The sequence below is a fragment of the Schistocerca gregaria genome, chromosome 6 (assembly GCF_023897955.1).
Source record: "Schistocerca gregaria isolate iqSchGreg1 chromosome 6, iqSchGreg1.2, whole genome shotgun sequence".
In the NCBI taxonomy this organism is placed as follows: domain Eukaryota; kingdom Metazoa; phylum Arthropoda; class Insecta; order Orthoptera; family Acrididae; genus Schistocerca; species Schistocerca gregaria.
The window spans coordinates 505,646,842-505,664,316 of NC_064925.1; positions in this window are offsets into that span (position 1 = coordinate 505,646,842).

The following is a 17,475-nucleotide window of genomic DNA, read 5'->3' on the forward strand; positions in this document are numbered from 1 at the left end:
TCGCTATTACTATCTGAAACTTGTTACAGAACTCAGTTAGTCTTTCTCCTCTCTAATTCCCTTGTTCCAAGCCAACCTGTAATCTTTTCTTCTACTCCTTCCCCAACAACTGCATTCTAGTCCCCCATGACTATTAGATTTTCATCCTCCTTTACATACTGTATTACCCTTTCAATATCCTCATGTACTTCTTCTATCTCTTCATCTTTAGCTTGCGACGTCAACATGTATACCTGAGCTATCATTGTCGGCGTTGGTTTGCTGCCGTTTCTGATAAGAACAACGCTGGCATGGAGAACAACGCTGTCACTGAACTGTTCTTTCTCTGCACTACCTTCCTATTCATAACGTATTTTACTCCCGTGATACCATTTTCGGCCGGCCCGTGTGGCCGTGCGGTTCTAGGCGCTTCAGTCTGGAACTGCGTGACCGCTACGGTCGCAGGTTCGAATCCTGCCAGTCCCATAGTGCTCAGAGCCATTTGAACCATTTTTTGCTGCTGTTGATGTTACCCTGTACTCATCTGACCTGAGTAATTATTATAAACAGCTATTCTGGTGCATCCTTCTAATAATGATATTATCATTTGCCATATATTATGCTACTGGTCCTAAGCAGGAAAAATTAATAAATTACTGCGCTCGTACACAAACTACGCGTACTGCCTATAAGGTAAGGGTAACAGTTTAGTAATTTTTTTCTGCTTCGATTCTCAGCCTCAGGTCACTGAAATGGCTTCATTAACGATTCAGATTTATTACCGACTTATAATTAAATGTTCTGTTTGAAAAGAAATAGGAAGACAGATAGGAAAACAATAGAAAATGAAATTAAAAATCGCTCTAACTTCTCTGCACAGCGTTACGTGATTGAATATGTTACAAATTAACGTTGTTCTAGAGGAATGTGCAACTACTTTATGGAGAATTTGTGGACTAAATAGCCTTGGACGGACGCTCGCGAAGGAAACGTATGTGCGTTCTGATTGGTGGAACTGAAGGCTGCAGGTAATTACGTAATAGCATAAAGCTGGTAACTCAAAAACCGCCGATGCGAGATTAAAAATATTTACGGCATAAAACTGATTGTGATAGAAAGTTTTCTCAAAGTGACAACAAGTAAAAAGTTTCCTAGGTTCTGCTGAAGATAAGTTAGATGTACAGTAGAAGCAGGCTAGGGGACTCCCGCCTGTAGATGCGATCCGCTAGTAGAAAACTAGCAACTAGCGGTTGAAGGTAAACACTATACAACCGAAACGAAACAACAGCTAAATCGAGTTACTATTAGATAAATGTTATCCAGCAGAAGAATGAATCCAAACAAAGCAAAAGGACGAAAACACGTAGAAAAGACATCATAAATGGTCAGAAAATACTTCGAAAAAGGCTTGATTGTGAATATTTTCAATGGTAATAATTTGAAGCCCTTCTTCTGTATCCAAATGACTTGCTTTAGGTTTAGGGTATCAACATGTCGATTTACAGTGTCCATCCAAAAGTTCCGAAACTGATTTTATTCCCATCGTATAACGCAATATCAAAAAAATTAAACGTTTTCACATATTATCACAGTAAGCAACGAACACCAGAAGAAATTGCCCAAAAGTAAACAGTCTATTATTTTAAGGAGGTGCTTGCACTTTGGAACCACTGGGACATACTATTTTCAAATACCGATCATTTCATGCGCTATACGTACAGCACATTCGGATTTTTCCTAGACAAGACCCCACATCTCGAAACTTCTATGTACTCGTAACACCTTAAAGACATTATAGGCCAAACAACAAGCAAAAGTGGACCTAAACTTTAACATGTTTTGTATCAGAACTACAAACTGTCCCAGTGGTTTCATTTCCATAATACTAATAAAAGCAGCAGTACATACCCGAATTTACGTTACAATAATTTAAATGTGCTTAATGTCTCTGTCAATGATCTCCTCAATATCTCCTACAATCACGTACCAATTTTTTCCACGCCGACTGTTGCTTTGAACGCTATAATTGACTTCTGCAATGTATTACATTCCTAGAAGTCTCGATCTTGCAGCAACATCATACGTCTCATACGAAAGGCACTGGTACGCCAAAAAAATTATAAAAATGGTGGTTTCAGACGGGAACCATTGGGGCTTATAGTGTTAAGCGACGTTCACGCAGTGACTATGCTAGCAGCTTAAACTAACGACTGTGTACAAAGAATATGCATTCGTCAGTTGCGAGCTGGCAGTGTTATGACGTGGACGTGCGACCATAGTGTGTCAAAGTTGTTGTGTCATAAGTCGCAAATGCACAACATTTATAAATCAAGCTTTCAAGACATTCTCCAGAATGTTTTGAAGACGACAAAAGTGTGTTCGAAATTTGTCCCGCACACCTTGACTCCCGAATAAAAACCATCACGGGTGACTAGATTGGTTTTAACAGAAGAAACCTATGACATAAGTGTAGAAATTCACATGAAGGGTCAACGCGCTAACGACACAACCAACGTCCCAGCCACTGAGACGTACGAATTGAGCAACATCCCAAAGAACGACTTATATGGCATTTCCACATTGCTGTATGGACGTAATGAGCTTTGTGTTCGAGGAACACCTGAACTATTACAACCACCATTTTAACTTTTCTCTATTTGTCATTAATCCAGTCTCGAAACGTTTTGGAAATCCATTTTTTCGGTCTTATTTTGTGTAAAAGAGAATGAAAACAACAATCTGTGCGCAGATACGTTTGCACTGTGAGTGCCACTCTGTGCATGTTCAGTCGTGTGCACAACGTATTTATGTACATATATCTGTATAAACAATTTAGTGTCATATGTAATTAGTTTTGTTACTATCGTCCTCTTTATTTCTTTTAAATTAAAACATATGATGGTGAATTGGTAACAAATCGAAGCTGTTAATGAAGTCATTTGTGTGACCCGAGCCTGAAGTGTATAAAAAAGAAATATTGCAATTATGTCTGGAAAAAAAGGGATTGGGACGATGAATCGGACTTTTTTCCTCTTCTATATTTGGACACTTATTGCTGGTGCGAGACGGAAAATTTCCTCCCACATCCTCCTCCATACTGCTAACTTTTCACCATTTCTTAACCTTTCTCTATTCTGGTCCCGCTCTCTTATTTATCCTGCCTCACCATCGATTCTGGCCATCTAAGAACCACTGAGAATGACCCCGTATTTTACTGCCGTCTGTTCCTCTCTCGCCCTGCGGCAGGTCGTCTTTCACTTCGTCCTTCCTTTCCTTCCTAAGTCCAGCAGTCTTGCTTTATTTCCCCTTTACTTCTCCAGCCAAACTGTGAAATTGTGAACCAAATGCTGTAATGTATGAGTATATGAAATCAAACTTCTTAACGTAACTTTGTTTGCATGTCCACATACACTGCAATTTGCAGCATATGCAAAACAACCATACCAGTATAATAAAATAAAATATTGTGGCCCGCTGCCAGGTTTTCCAGCCGTCCTTTTCTAGCCAACGTTCCATACAAATGTGCTTATGCCACTGGTCACTCCAGAAACTCTTCATAAAACTTGGTTTTATCCTCTGGATTAAACACTTGAACCTTTGATATCCATAGCTTTTGTTTGATTTAAATTGCACTTCTCTTCGAGGGCTGCTTTTTTAAATGTCTGTCTAATGTCTGGAATTTTCTGAATCGCCATTTGGAACGTGGTCTCAACGAGTTCATTAATATTTCCATACCCGGCGATGTATCCAATCTTTCTTCTTTTAAAAAGTAAATTGTAGAAATGGTGAAGCTGCCATGTATATTTCGTGGCTTGTGTTGAAATTTGATAGACCCAGTGATCTTATAAGTTTGCCTCCACCATTCTTTCATGTTGTAGATTTTGAAACGCTACACCTCTCTCACAATGAATTATCCAGGTCGAGAAGTGGCACTGGTCAATTCGGTCGTTCCATGGACCACGTACATCCTGTCCTGCTAGGTTAGCATTTTCTAATGATTCTGAAACGCCGGTCGCAAGGCAAAATGCTACGGCGTTCCCCCAAGGAAGTGTTATACGTCTTCTAAAGTTCCTGATCTATATTAACGACATAGGAGACAATCTGAGTAGCCGTCTTAGATTGTTTGCAGATGATACTATGATTTAGCGTCTTGTAGTCATCAGATGACTAAAACGAATTGCAAAACGATTTAGATAGGATATCTGTTTGGTGCAAAAAGTGGCAATTGAACCTGAATAAAGAAAAGTGTGAAGTTATTCACATGAGTACAAAAAAAAAAAAAAAAAAAAATACAAAAAAACGCTAAATTTCGATTGCGCGGTAAGTCACACAAATCTGAAGGCTGTAAATTCAACTAAATACTTCGGAATTACAATTACAAGTTACCTAAATTGGAACGATCAAATAGATAGTGTTGCGGGTAGAGCAAACCAAAGACTGCGATTCATTGGCAGAACACTTAGAAGGTGCAACAGGTCTACTATAGAGACTGCTTACACTACGCTTGTCCGCCCTATTCTGGAGTGCTGCTGTGCGGTGTGGAATCCGCATCAGGTGAGACTGATGGATGACAATGAAAAAGTGTAAAGAAGGGCAGCTCGTTTTGTATTATCGCGAAATAGGGGAGATAGTGCCACAGACATGATACGTCAACTAGAGTGGCAAGCATTAAAACGAAGACGTTTTTCGTTGCGACGGGATCTTCCTATGAAATTTCAAACACCAGTTTTCTCCTTCGATTGCAGAAACATTCTGTTGTCACCCACCTACATTGAGAGAAATGATCATCACGATAAAATGAGATAAATCAGAGCTCGCACAGAAAAAATGTTTGTGCTCATATTTCCCGTGCGCCGTTCGAGAGCGTAACAGTAGGGAGACAACTTGAAGGTGATTCATTGAACCCTCTTCCAGGCTCTTTACTGTGAATAGCAGAGTTATCACGTAGATGTAGATTCGTTTTATAGACAGTTCACTACACAAGTAATGGAGAGCCTTCCCACAACAATGCGACGGCTTCATAGGACGCTAATCATGGTGCTGCCTTATTTTCATCTGAACAGTATTTTTTCTGTCTTCTCTGCTTACGAGTCTCGTATACTCTGGCCTGAAGACGAAGGAAGACTGGAGGAGCATTAGCAAGCTTCCGTATGCTCACCTTGTTCCACCGAGAACAAACTAAGTATAGACGAATGTTTCACCAGTGTTCGCGGTCTTCATACAAACTGAGTTTTTAGACAATGCCAAGGTTGGTTGTGAAATGTATGACACATTGCTGAATATTCTGGAAACAGGCCTCTCAGTTTTGCGTAGGGAGTACACTTAACGCTGCCAGCTAGACGAGGTGGTTTGGCACTTGGTGCCATAGGAACAGGTGACGCTGTATCGACTGACTTACAGTGCGCCATGTAGACTATTGCTCGGTGAAGACGCCCCATCACTGGGAACCGCGTATCGACTGTACCACCGAAGAGAGAAACGCACGTTGGTGTCTATTGAATCGCCGCGACTGTACGACCAGGCAGCTATATTGGATTTTGTCGAAGGCGGCCCGGCGTGGTGCCGTGCGCTCCTTTGATTGCGTGTCCCCCCTGCCCCCTTCTCTCCTTCCCCCCTTGTGTGTGTGTGTGTGTTTGTGTGTGTGTGCGCCAGTTCAGGTCCAAGACTGGTATAGCGGTTCTCCAGCAGCCACGTACCTTCTTTCACGTAGCCATTACCCGCGGATTGAGTTTTCACCGGAAGAGATCGCATGAAAATAAATCCGTCCTTGCATTCCCTCCAGCACAGTGTGTTGGAAAAGGTGTCGGGTCCGTCACCTTACCCTGCCAATTCTCTGCATATTTTCCCTCTGCTCGAGTTTTTCATATGTGCATATCTGAGTGCTTGCTTACTCTCGTTCCATTCTTCAAACGAGGTCAATTTCAAAAGTCATACACACTGCATTTGCGCGACCGTTACGGTGGCGTCTTCAGGTTGAAATTCATGTCAGCTGTGAGCGGGATTTCAGGCACGACAGTCGTATACGTGTTGCCTGGTTCGCGTGGCTGTGACATGAATAATTCAGCTTTAAAAGTGGAAACTTGAACCGAGTCAGGTCGGATTACGCGTAACACCAGCGTTCCTGCGTCAAAATCAGAACCTTACGCAGAAAGACACCAATGGAAATTGAGAGAGAGGTTTATGGGAATGGTGTAGTGTATCGTAACACAGTATCACGCTGGTCTGCTCGTTTCCGTGAAAGTCGAGCAACCACTGAGGACAACCCAAGAAATGGAAGGTCAGCAACTACATCAGGTTACACCTTTCAGGTTACTATTAATGACAACAAAAGGCTTAAATGGCTCTGAGCGCTATGGGACTTCACATCGGAGGTCATCAGTCCCCTAGACTTAGAACTTGTTAAACCTAACTAACCTAAGGTTGGTTGGTTGTTTTGGGGAAGGAGACCACACAGCGTAGTCATCGGTCTCATCGGATGAGGGAAGGATGGGGAAGGAAGTCGGCCGTGCCATCCCGGCATTTGCCTAGAGTGATTTAGGGAAATTACGGAAAACCTAAATCAGGATGGCCGGACGCGGGATTGAACCGTCGTCCTTCCGAAACTAACCTAAGGACATAACACACATCCATGCCCGAGGCAGGATTCGAACCTGCGACCGTTGCAGCAGCGCGGTTCCAGACTGAAGCGCCTAGAACCGCTCGGCCACAGCAGCCGGCTATTACTGACATTTTCAGAAAACGTCGACGAAAAACATGCGAGTAAGTTGCGTATGAGGTCATAATGTCTGTCACTTCAGTTTACAGAATCGCAACTGGGAAGTCAAGGAAAAGAAAAATTGCTGTCAGATGGGTTCGGCGTGATCTGATTGAAGAACAAGAAGCAGGTCGCAAAAGAATCGCAGAAGAACTGCTTCAGCATTGTCGAACAGAAGGAGAACAGTTTCTGATAAGGACTGTTGCATTTGATGGAACTTGGATACGAGATTCTGAGCCAGAACTTGAGGTCTCAGCCGTCACGATGGCAAAGTTCCGACTCTCCACGGCAGAAAAAATTGCGGCACCAACAATCAAAGGTGAAAATGATGATGATCTTACCGGGTGACATAAATGGAGTCGTAGGTACAAATAGAGTTCCCAGAGGACGTACTACAAGCGGTATCTGCAAAATGTTTCGAGCGGGAAAATTCGTCAGAAAAGGCCTGATTTGCTTGCAGCCGGTGTTCTTATTATGCCTGATAATGCAAGACCGTATATTGCCCTACCAATAAGAGAAACGCTCGACAAATGTGGATGGGAATTCGTAATCGCCCTCCCATCATACAACCCTGCAGCCCTGACATAATCTAACCAGACTTTGATTAGTTTACCAAATTGAGGGAACAACTCCAAGGAAAACGTTTTGATACAATTGATGAATCTTCCAGTGAAGTGACCCGGGTAAGTAGACAGCTCAGTAGTGAAGGTACCCTGTCTGGAACACAGAAGTTTCCAAACCGTTGGACAAAGGTTCATAGAATCGCTTTCTGATTAGTTCTCTACCGTTTTCGAAAGGTCCGAGTGAGAAATGAACACTTAAACCCTTCCGTCCGAGCTCTGATTTCTCTTAATTTATCCAATTGTCATTTCTCCCCATGTAAGTAGAAGTCAACGAAATAGTTTGACATTCGCAGGAGAAAGTTCCCGAGTGAAATTTTGTAAGAAAACATCGCGTGAATGGAAAATGCCTTCGTTGTAATGATTGACAGCCCGATTCGATTGTCATGTTCGATACAGTTTCTCCCCTAATTCGTTGATAAAAAAGACGAGATGCCCCTCTTCGGACGTGTTCGACGTCTTCTGCATATTGTATCTCGTAAGGCCACTGTATTGCGCAGCAGTACCCTAGAAGTGTATGGACAAGCTTAATCTAGATAGTATCTTTAGTAGATAGGTTGGATCCTCTAAGTTTTTTACCAATAAAATGTAGTCTTTGGCTCTCCTTCACTATGACATTTTCTGTGGTGTAGTTGCATTTTAAACTGTTCATAATTGTAACCCATAAGATGATGTAACCAAAATTTAACGCAGGTTTTTTTAGTGTTTTGTGGATGGCCTCATACTTTTCACTGTTCCGTGATAACTGTCATTCTACACACCACGCAGATGTCTAAATAATTTCATAGTTTGTTCTTATCTTATGATGAATTTACTAAATTGTGAACGACACCACCATGAGCAAATAATTTAAGAGCAATGCTGATATTGTCTGCTCAATTGTTTATTTAGATTAAGAACCAAAGGCATATAACACTTCCTTGAGAATCCAGGATGTGACTTCGGTCGATACCTCTAAAGACACTTGCTTGGAGCTGATTTTACTGACACACATGAAAATAAAATAAGCGACCATCCAGGTAGTGAGACAGGGAATCCAAAGAAAGAATGTCGGTATTCAGGCACTTATGTACAGAAGTTCTTTACTTAAAAATGATCGCTTATATTCCCCCACCGGTCTCTTTCTAAAATCAGTGTTAGTTCCAGAAAACAGTGCCTTTACCATATGCATTTTCGTACTGTAGCCCATGCTGCCCAAAGCTCTTCCGGTTCGGTCGGGTGATATATGGATGAGATTTTGGCGCTAGCGATAACGTCTAAAACTCTCACTCATACTACTGTGCCATTCCGTCGTCGGGCTATGAAAGGAGTAACATGCACTTTACAAACACTAAAGTGGCAAGCTCGCTGACATCGACGTTTCCCATCTGGAAGGCGAGGTAGACAGCTGTTATATCAGCACAGTGGTTTAAAACATCTAGTAAGAAAGAATTTAAGGACTCACTGCTTACTGGTAGTTTAATTGTCAAGTTCTTTCTTTGAGATATGAAAAAATCGGCATATTTATTGCCGGCACAGTTTAGGCATCCCGTTGAATCCACAAACAGAATACCAGGCTGCCACGGTTATACACAGCAATGTTGCTTTGGTCAAAAAATGGAAATTCAATTTTCCTCTTCTTGTTTGAGATTCAACAAATGGCTCTAAGCACTACGGGACTTAACATCTGAGGTCACCAGTCCCCTAGACTTAGAACTACTTAAACCTAACTAACCTAAGGACATCACACACATCCATTCCCGAGGCAGGATTCCAACCTGCGACCGTAGCAGCAGCGCGGTTCCAAACTGAAGCGCCTAGAACCGCTCTGCCACATAACCCGGCGTTTAGGTTCCTGGTACTTTTCTCGCTGTCTGATTCTCGGTATCCGAAGCACTTGTATTTGAATTTTTTTGTATATTTTGATCCATATTTCTACCGTGATTCAGTTACAGAGAGTGCAGTGGTCCGTTAAAAAAAAATTGATTACCTAACGTTCACAATGTTTCTATTCTATAGCAGAACATACTCTGACACGAAATAAACAAGGCCCTAAGAAGGAACTATCCCGTTGGGTCGGAAGTTGCTAGATGTGATCTAAATGTACAGACAAATAAATGTTTATAATTTAAGGAGAACTGGTTGGTTTATTCAAGAGAAGGAGTTTCACAAACTGAGCCATTCAATATCGCGTTGATCCATCTCTGGCCCTTATGCAGGCAGTTTTTCGGTTTGGCATTGATTTACAGAGTTGTTGGATGTCCTCCTGAGAGCTATAGTGACAAATTCTGTCAGATAGGCGCTTTAGATCGTAAAAATGCTGAGACGGTTCGAGGGCGCTGCCCATAATGCTCCAATCGCTCTCGCTTGGGAAGTGATCCGTCAGTCTTATTAGTCAAGGTAGGACTTGACAAGCAATAAAAACTCTCGCCGCATGCTGCCGGGCGTTATCTTGAAGGAAAGTAAGCGCAAGATGAGTTTCTATGAAGGGCAAAAGAACGGGGCGTAGACGTGCTGTAGGAGTTCCGCGGATAACAGACAAAGGGACAAGGAAATGACAACTCCAGACACTTGTCGGGCTGGAAGGTCATCGACCGGAGTAGAATAGTGTTCAGTGACGAGTCCCACTTCGAACTGAGCCCCTACGATCAGCGAAGATGCGTCAGGAGACGCCCGGGGCAGCAGTGGGATACCAACCTGTCTCACGCTATACGGCCCGACATCCACGAGTGGTAGGTAGTCTGAGGTGCCATTTCTGTTCATAGCAGGGCCGCTTTGGTTGTCTATCGTTGCACACATGAGTACATCGGTACGTTGACGATATTCTACGCCCCGTTTTATTTCCTTTCATTTGAAGACATCCTGAGCTTACATTTCCGCAAGATAACGCCAGCCCGCTGGCGGGCAGAATTTCTATTGCTTATGTACGTGCTTGTCAATTCCTACCTTGGCCACCAATGTCTCCGGATCTCCCCCCAGTTGAGAACGTCTGGAGCATTATGGGTAGAGCCCTCCAACCAGCTCGGGTTTCTGACGATCTAAGAGCACCAATTTTAGAAAATTCGGCACGATATCCCTCAAGAGCACATCCATCACTACTGTCAATCAGTTCTAAGTCGTAAACTGCTGGCAAAAGGGCTAGAAGCGGACCAGCGCGTTATTGGCTTCGTCAACTCGTGAAGCTCTTTTTCTGAATAAATCATCGAATGTTTCTGAAATTGTAATAATTTATTTGTCTGCATATTTACGTCCCACAGGGTAATTCCTTCATGGTGCGTCCTTTCTAGTTCTTATTTTTTTCCCTTGCTTCGTTTCGGTTTTGTAGTTGATAAAAAAAAATGTCAGCTATAATCGGTTTTGTGTGTCAGTAGCCAGGTCCCAGTCTCATTTGCATCTAAATATTTATACGTTCCAAACTTCGTTTAGAAACCATAATGTTAAACAGTGGTGGAAATGCCATTTACTCTTTCTGAAAGTAACTTATAGTCAAGAGATCCTCAGATTATTTGACTGCAATAATTCAAAAGCTCTATGTTACTACCTGGGGAGCAACGGCCTCCACTCTCCGCACCTCTGATTTAGCAATTGTATTCTCGGCTGCCGAATACTGTGCTCCGATTTGGCTAAACAGCCCACATGTAGAAGAGGTGGATGTCCAGTTGCATAACACTCTAAGGATGCTTTCTGGAGTAATTAAACCCACTCCAACGCAATGGCTCCCAATATTAAGCCACATCAAGCCGCCACACCTGCGACGTACTGACGCCCTTGTACGTGAATACAAAAACATCGTGGGAAATTGAAGGCTGCCAATCCACCAAGACATTGAGGCTGCAAATATTAATTGGCTTCGATCTAGGTACACGCCAACAAGAACAGCAAGGACCTGTGTACTGGAAGGTTTCAGTATCACAAACGCGTGTTTGAAAAATGGAACTCATGGCAAAATCATAAAATGCCTTGCATCACCCAAAAGCCACCTGGTTTTGACCTACCACGCAAAACGTACTCCACTCTAAACAGGATTAGAACTCGTCATGGCAGATGCGCTTACGCCCTGTATAAATGGGGTAAAATACCATTCCCTCGGTGTGCCTGCGGAGAAAATCAGACCATCAGCCACAGTGTTGAAGAGTGTTCTAGAAGACCCTATAATGGGAGCCCCGACGACTTCCTGTTCGCAACTCCAGAGTCGATAGATTATATTAATAGACTTGGTGTTTGTAATCCTTAAACTTTGTTATATTAGTGATGTTTGTTTGCAATTACTAACGTCTGTTATATTAGTAATTCGTCTGTTTCTTTCTTATGTGTCTGTGTTGCCATACGATAAATAAATAATAAATAAATGCCATTTACATTTTTTTCCTATTCATAGTTTTCCGCTGCAGTCATGGACTGTGCGGCTGGTACCGGCGGAGGTTCGAGTCCTCCCTTGGGCATGGGTGTGTGTGTGTTTGTCCTTAGGATAATTTGGGTTAAGTAGTGTGTAAGCTTAGGGACTGATGACCTTAGCTGTTAAGTCCCATAAGATTTCACACACACTCATAGTTTTCCAAAGAAATATATGATCCTAGAAGTGAACATTCGTGATTATACTGTAATAATTCTGGATTAATTGCTTTACTTTTTTGTGTTTTTCGAAGACATAGAGATTTGAGTCTTCCTTCTCTCATTCTTACTGTTGTTTCTTTTGAATCAGCGAGCATTGCCGAAAGATATGCCAATATCTACACAATGCTATTTTCTCATATCCGACGTAGTCACACTACAACCCAACACATCTAATTCTGAAAAGATCACGTGTTCACTGTCAGATCCGACTCGCGTTGCGTGCAGCAGAAATAGAAAATGGATTTATTTCGGTATGTCTAGCAGCTTTCACGATGAGTTCTCTGCTGGAGTAATGAAGGAAAGCTGACGAATACCTTTTCCGTTCGACAGTTACCGTTCAGCATATTTCGTGACTTGTTCTTCGACGACTCGGCACTTGGCAAAATGCAAAGGCCATGAATATATTTTGACGTGGAAGATCCTCAGGAATTTTCAATACATAATTAGCAGTGGCTACCCCATACGCTGGCGGCGGAACGCAGCATGTTTGCATAATAAGGAAAGGCACTTAACTCACGGCGGTGTATGGGACTCGCGCCGGAGGTCATTCTGCGGAATAGCCATTACGGCCTTCTACAAGTCTACAACTCTCATAGAATCTGCAAGCTATGAGCGTACTTAGATGTTAAGGAACAACCCAAGAACTCCATGTTCTCAAAATTATTCCAACCTTTCGTAAATATCTTTCGTTTTTAACTTTTTCATTATGGAAGTGGTGAGGTTAGCGTCTAACGTTTTGCCAACTATGAAGTCACTAAGGAGACGGCATTGCCTCAGGTAGAACACTGATGGAGAAGGAAATTGGCAGTATTCCTTTCAAAGGAATCATCTCACAATAAGGGTTAAGCGAAACCTTGGTGGGCCTAAGCCTAAATCTGGATCACTAGCGGAGGATTCAAATCGTTATCCTCTGAAGTAGGAGTCCAGCTTCTTACGACCATGGCGTCTTGCTCGTTCACTTATTCCTGTTAACAGTAATGTATTATGCTGTATCATCTTCAGGTTGCTGCACTCCGTGGTGTACAAATGAACAGGAATAGTTTCTGACTTCGCTGAAGAACAGTGGATACATCACTGAAGCTTAATGGAGATCCAATGACTATATTTTCTGTTTTCTGTAACTACTCTAAAGGAAACTGTGTGCATATATGTAAATGAACAACGGATCTGTGTAATGTGATGTGACTTGAGGCAACCTCCACAAAGTTCTGCAAGATATTTATTCAACACATTTGCTAGATTAACTCCCACATGTCGTCTCTAACGATAACGCCAGTTCCCTGCATGTTGCAATACTGCTCTGCTAACGATCCGTATATTGCAAGAGACTCTGCTTTATGTGGGTGTCTTTTGCAACTCGTGTAACAAGATTTCTTGAACCGAATGTTCCTTAAACTAGGTCGCCGTTCTATAATGAATCATTTATTTTGCAATGAAGTCTATGCTGTTTTAAAACTGTATGCCGGACAGGTACTCGAACCTGAAATGTACTTACTGGTCGACGTAAAGTCGTGAGCGCGGGTAATCAGTCGTACTCCATCTACATGGCTACTCGGCCTGGCAGAGGGTTCATAAAACCACTTCCACATTATTTCTCTATCGTTCCACTCTCGCACAGCGAGCGGGAAGAACGTTTACTTAAACCTGCGCAAGCTCCGATTTCTCTTGTTTTATTACGACGATCATTTCTGCCTATCTGGTGGCTGTCAATAAAATATTTTCGCATTCGGAGGAGAAAGACGGTAATTAAAATTTCGTGAGAAGATCTCACCGCGTCGAAAAACACTTTTGTTTGAATCATTACCACCGCAACTCGCGTATCATATCCTCGGTACTCTCTCCCCTATTTCGCGATATTATAAAAGGAGCTGCCCTTGATGGAACTTTTTCGCCGTCAGTAAGGGTCCCTTACCGCACAGCAGTACTCTGGCAGAGGACGGACAGAAGTAGGGTAGGCAGTCTTCTTAGTGGATTTGCAGTATCCTCTAAGTCTTCTCTCAATAAATCGCAGCCTTTGGTTACCTTTACCCACAGTATTATCTACGTGATCGTTGCAATTAAGGCTCTCCTGATAGGTGCATGGTCGGTGAGATGCAATGTTCCGTGTTCGAATCCTGGCTCGACACACAGTTTTAATCTGTTCATCCCACGGTTAACTTTCTTTCGCAGCTCGTTTCTCGTCTCCATTTCTAGTTATCTCGTGGTCGAGCGGATCTAAAATTTTAGCCTTGGTTCGTTTCTCTAACTTACCAGTTTTCTGGGTAAATTATAACATGGCGGTACCATTTTCACGCCTTTTTATAGATTCAAACATTTTCGTGTGCACGTAACAGGCAAACCTTGAAAGAGAAATTAATCATGAATCCAGCACATTCTTAAGACACGGTGCTGTATTTAATGTACGCAACGTATTTACTAACGCTTTGATTTGTTTAGGCCCGAGCAGTGAATTTGCAGATGGGGTAAATGACATATTTCTCAGTGAAAGGAAATGAAGGTGAAAATAAAATCGAGATTTAAGTGTAAAATATAGTGTATTGTGAAAGACAACTGAAATTATATAGCATTAAAAACAATTATTTTGACATGAACTTTTCAATAAGTACTTCACTATGAGAATTGCAAACTTAGCTCTGAGCTGGCATAGCTACTAAATGTGCTGGAGCTGCTTAAAACTCTCTGATATAATTCTGTGAAATGTATTGTAACGTAACTATGATTTCGTAATGACTGTTTGTCTGAAACAAATGCCCAAGAATCCCAAAGAACTGAGAAAGCACTGACGAGAATGCGGCAGTGAATCCTATCTTAAAATCGAACTAGGGGACTCTCCCTTTTCCTATTATTCTGGAGCCGTTTGCGGCGCTTACTATGATCTTCAATGTATTGTAAGTAGAGAGGAGACGGTTTACTGGGCTGAAGTTCGGCATTACGATCAGGCAGCTGGGGAGTCGAACAGTGTCACCGGAGACGACCCGCGACTCGCGAGCGAAGCCGCAACTTTTGCCATTCTCTCCTGTCCATGAAATGCCCGCGACTGCTTCAGTCCACATCTGCGAGACCTTGCGTCGCCCTCTTTCTAAGTTACCTAAGGCAGCTCGTTTCTGTCATCCCGCCAGAAAAACGCGTCCACCAATCCCATCAAATCTTACTACAGCCCGACAATGGCGTAACCGTTTCTTTTACAAAATATTGCGCCAAGAAACGGCGAAATTTCAATAAGACACTTTTCTAGAAAATATACTCGCTAAATGTTACACTCTTCTGACGTCACTTCTGAGACACCAATCGGTGCTCATTCAGCCACCAGCTAGTTTCGCATGACATATCCCACGAAAACTTTCTACGGGGCTAGTTGCCAACTTTGCTTCAGAGTCCGAATATTAAGTAGGTGAGAGGTGTTTTGTCGTGTTTTTAGGAAAGCCGGAACATGATTATCTGGCAAGTATTTCTCTTAACAGTCTTCTAGTGGCTCCCATCCACTGACTGAGTTTCGTCTTCTGGAATGAAGACTTTTTTTTTATCTTAGTCGTCCAGCAGACCGTCCTATAAATCGGCAGTGGCCTCTCCGCCAGCTCTCCATTCATTAAAACGGTTTTCATGCCCCAACAAGGCGGGGGTTCCCTACCTGCCGTTCTTCTCCTCTGTTCCTGCGAAAGCTAGTTTGCCCATGGCACATTTCCCCGGGCCTCACTTCATGTGGACTGTCTCATATACAAACCACTGCTTACTTCGAATGCTATCCCGTAAATCAGTTGATGTACCCAGAACCAAGGAGGTGAAAACAGCTAGTACAATCACTGTGATATCATGACTCTCGTTGAAATAGTTCAGCTCCCGTCCAGTTACATAATTAAAGGTGAATAAATGAAAAGCCAGCAGTCGAATGGCTTGCCACCTTTCAGGCTCCTCACAAAACGGTGTGTCTCCGACAAACAGTGATGTATACTTGTGCAACAACCTCTTGAATAACTTCTGGGCAAAGTATTGGAGAGAGATCAAGAATGTTACAACTCAAAAGGCAGAACAACATGGTACTAAATGCTAGCCACCAAAAGATTTTTATGTTACAAATGTGCCAATGTCTGCAATTTTGAGCACACTGTCTTTAACTTTTTTGTTTTGTTCCGCACTTACGTTATTTTTTTAGATCCATCAAGAATTGTGTCTATGAACTTATGAAAAGTGGAAATTTCTCTTTACTTAAGTTTGTAACAAATACTAGATACCTTGTAATCAATTTTCGAATCCTAAACGTACACAAGTGCCCGACCGAGCAAGTACGAACTAGAAATGGCTCTAAGCACTATGGGACTTAGCATCTGAGGTCATCAGTCTCCTAGACTTAGAACTTCTTAAACCTAACTAACCTAAGGACATCACACACATCTATCACACTCCGGCCGGCTCAGAGGAAGAGGGAGCAAGGATAAGGTGAGATTAGCAGATGAGATGGAAAGAAGAATACAGGAATACAGAAGGATGAGAGAGGAGAGAAATTGGTTTTGGTGTCTTATACTAACCACCGCCTGAAAAGATTTAGATAAGTTACTGAATATCTAATTCAGGACAGTCAGGCAAGCTTTGAAACTTGCTTCTCCCGAAGACTTGAACCCCTGCGTCGCTTCCCTGGGTCGCCGCTAGACAATATTCGAAGGAGTGCGAACCTGTCAGACATAACATGACGGACCAGCTGATGGTGTATAAGAAGAGGCTGTTTGGCTTGCATACCGCGCCGTTCACCGAGCACCCGCTGTACGTCACTGCTGAAAGTGCTATACACTTTCGCCACGTAATTGAATCCATTACAGCGGCCGTAAAGCTTTACGAGGTATTGCTGTCGTCGTTATTAATATGAGGGACGTATAATTGATTTACGAGCCGCCTGGGGTGGGCCTCGGTGGCTGCTACCACCGGCCCGACTTACAGGTTAATTGCGAGCCGCCCTCTGGCAGCGGTCGCAGACTTGCGTCCGGTGGTGTAGCCCAGGGAGAACAGCCCATTTTTCATCAGCAGCACCGGAAGGGAGGCAACACTTCTCTTCTTCATCCTCTAGTCTTCAGTGCTAAGACATTTGATCGTCCTCTGCTGCACCTGTCTCCACTCTAACATGGGTGCGTCGCTTAAGTGTTATCCTCCACGGTTCCATATTTCTAGCACAGACGAGCAACACCACTGTTACCGATATTCTGAGTTGTACCGTGCGTACCAACGGTATCTGAACCTTATTAGTGGCTGTTCCTCTGAAGCATTAATCTTTTATTCTGTTTTGGCACCTATTATGTTGTGAAATTTCCGCGCGAGTTAAAACGTTAAAACAGTGCGTCGGACAAGAACTCAGGCCTGGTCTTGTAATTGCCCGTAGGATTCCAGCGTTCTTCTGACCTAAGCGTACGTTATCTTCTCTGTCTTCGCAGATCTTCATTTTCCTCTTCCTCGTCCTCATCTGCAGCACCTAACTTTCTTTTTCGTACCGGGAATGTGTATTGAGTACACCTCCCCCTCTCCGTGTCCACTTCTTCCTCCGTC